The 3,213-nt window shown below is 42.2% G+C and overlaps 1 pseudogene; it reads right to left on the bottom strand.

The window, feature by feature from the left end:
• Nucleotides 1–1,329: 1,329 nt before the first annotated feature.
• On the bottom strand, nt 1,330–1,798 carry LOC127201019 (60S ribosomal protein L28-like; annotated as a pseudogene).
• Nucleotides 1,799–3,213: the final 1,415 nt, after the last annotated feature.

Below are 3,213 nucleotides of genomic sequence, written 5' to 3' on the forward strand. Positions count from 1 at the left end.
CACTTCCCCTTAGCAGGGCAGCCTGTGGGCACACAGGGGAAGGGAATGCAGGCTAACCTGATGAGAGCTGGTAAGCTGTGGGCAGAGGTGGGGGAAGAGGGCCCCCCTGTCAAAGGTGTAGTGGAGGGGGGTATGGTGGAAGAAGGATGGAGGGTGGGAACGGGAAGATACAAGTGGGTGGAGAACAACCAGGATGTAATGTGAATAAGTTATAATAAATAATTTTTTTAAAGTAAAAAAGAATACAAGTCAAGGCATAGCGTAGTCTGTGATGTGGAAACCAGCTCAACCGTGATGAAAGAGGCATCCCATAATTCCACAGCTTTACTCTTATCTCCTTTCATTTACTCAACACATATTTGTGTGTTAGACAGTGTGCTGGAGCTGGAATACAGTGGCTGATGAAATGCATGCAGACCCTTTATTCTACAGCATACGCGTCTACTAGGGAACTTAGGCAAGCCAATAGGCAACGACCGGGAAGGGTGACAGCAATAGTCTCCACTCTTTGCAGTTTTCTGCACTACTGCTCCCATTCCTTTGATCCACCTTCAGTTCAAATGGGCAGGAATGTCTTCTAACACACTTGGGCGGGGAGAGAGAACAGTGACTTCAAGGTTACAATCCTCCCCAACCCCCACCTGCACGCCCCAACCCCAGCCCACAGCGTCACTGTAGGACTTGTATTTTTCACCACTGTGACAAACACAGCGCAGCACAACTCCAGGGAAGAAAGTGGTGCTTTGGGCCCAGGTTTCCGAAGTTTCCAGATATCTCATCTGAGAGGGCATGACACAGTTGCGGCTGGGTAGAGGAACTAACTCACATCAAGGGGGGCAGGAAGCAAGGAGAGTGAGTGCCTGCACTCCCAGGTTTTCTCCCTTTCCTCTTTCAGTTCTGTCTCATAGTCAGTGGGACAGGATACTCACATTCCAGGTGGCTCTTCTGCCATTCAGCAGTCCTCTCAGAGGCGCACCTAGCAGTGGGCTTTACTAATCGCCTGGGTGCTTCTCAATCTAATCAAGTAGACAGATGGACTGTCAACTCCCAAAAGAATTTTCTACAGTTTTACTTCCTCTTACATACTTAACAACTGACATAAGTATTCATCATAGATTTAAAATGGTTGCAAGAATGAATTTTTCAGCATATTGTACATTTTGACCTTTTAAAATAAATCTGTTGTCTCATTTAAATATATCAAGTATAGTCTGAGTAATGATTTGATGCTTCTTTTTATTCATTGAAAATACTGGAAATAGCTCTTGGAGAACTTTACAAATTTTATATAATCTTCTTTCCCTCCCTCTCTCCCCCCCCCCCCTTCCTTTAGTGGTTTAAAAATTCAGTGGACATTTTATTCCTTCTGGGGTCTGTGGCTTGGGAATTCTTGGTGGGGCCAGTCTGTTTCTTCTTCACCACTACAAACTTCCGTTTTCCCCGGACGACACTGGGTCCTGTGGATGGCCAGCTGCCATGTGCAGATCAGGGCAGTACTTGTTCTGGTGAATCATGTGCCTGACGCTGCCAAGGGTGGCCCAAGCATTCTAGTTGATAGTGGCCCAGACATAAGATGTGGTGGTTTTCCTTGACCGGATGTGCGTTCTGTGACCACCAAGACCCCTTTGCCATCGGATGCAGATTCCACCCTCACAGTCCTACATTGAATTGGCTGGTTGTAGCAGAAGGAGTTGAGGGCCTTCAGATTACTGGGCTGGGTGCTATACATTAGCTTGTTCCTCTTGATCAGGAAACTGGAGCAGTTCCGAACACTCATCCTTCGCACATTCACAGACATGTGGGAAGCTCCTCTCCCTGAGAAGGCCCCCAAGACCTTACCTTCTTTTCAACTTCTATTTTATTTCATGGAATTCTGTCATGTCTTTTCCTCAAATATATTGACTTCATTGTCACATCATGTTCTTTGGCCATAAGTTCTTAGCATTACATTTTTCAATAGTCATGTATCTTATGATACAGTTTTCCAATAAAATTTTTATGAATATACAACTAACTAAAACTATACGATTTTGCTCCAAGTTCTGGAAAACTGTTAGTAACAAAACTGGTATAACTTCAGAGGCAATGTATTACTTATGTGGCAGAAGGTCTTTTGAAATTGTAAGTAATTCCTTTTCCTTTTAAAGAACGTTAGTTACTGCTAAAACTAGAAAGAGTTGTAGTTTATTCTGTTTGAGTTTTCACATTTGTTTACCAACTAGTAAAGGTGGTAAAGAGTCAAGTATAACATTTATTTGAACATGGAAAAATCACCTTAGCCTTGAAAACTTATTTATTAATTATGCTGAATGCAAAGGAATGAAATAACAAATAACTTCGTTGATATTCATTCATTTTTCTCAACGGTTGTAGCAGCATTTCTCACCATGATATCAACTCTTATTGTTTAGTGCCTCTATGGGATTTCCATGCTGAGTCACTCTTCTTGAAATTATACATGAGAAAGAAGTATGGTTTCCTTTGTCAAATAAAAGGAAAGTTACCCGGAAAGGGTGGATTAAAATTGCATTTTGCATCTATCATAGAAGCATCTTCAGCACAGCCGAGAGAGGATCTCTGCACCCTCTAGATTAGGCATAAGGCAGTTTGCAAACAAGTAGCATTAAGGAAGTGACAATAACTTCGGAGGAGAGTAGAAAGAAATTAGAAGGCAAGGGAATGCCTCTAAGGAAGGAAGTCTAGTTATTCCATTTAGGTTGGGAACATATGTAAAAGTTCTAGATTTTGAGAAAAGTAAAGGGGTTTTAAATTATTCTTCCAGATAATGGGATAGAATTTAGTAGGTAAGCAAGAAACCATCTACTGAGTAAATGGAAATACTTATAAGGGCTTACCTGCCAGCGCACACAGTTTACACTGCTGTCATCACTCACTCATGGGGTAAGGCCTGGAGAAGGTTGATGGTTTAGTACCCTGATTTTAGGAGCGGGTTTTGAGAAACACAGGTTGTGAGAAGATCAAATAAAAGCAATATGGAGGTATTATTGTGTAAAAAATTTCCAAAGATACTGGAGCACTTATCTGTTCACACTATAATGGGCTCTAACATCAGATCAAATAATCCATGTTCATGAATGTACTTACGGAAAGTTAGTGAACTCCAAACAGTTGAATACCACGAAGTCTCACCTCATCGTGGCTTATGGCCCTAGGGAAGCTGCGTCATGGTGTGCATCCCCATTTTAAACTCAG

This window comes from Acomys russatus, chromosome 17 (genome assembly GCF_903995435.1).
Source record: "Acomys russatus chromosome 17, mAcoRus1.1, whole genome shotgun sequence".
Lineage (NCBI taxonomy): Eukaryota > Metazoa > Chordata > Mammalia > Rodentia > Muridae > Acomys > Acomys russatus.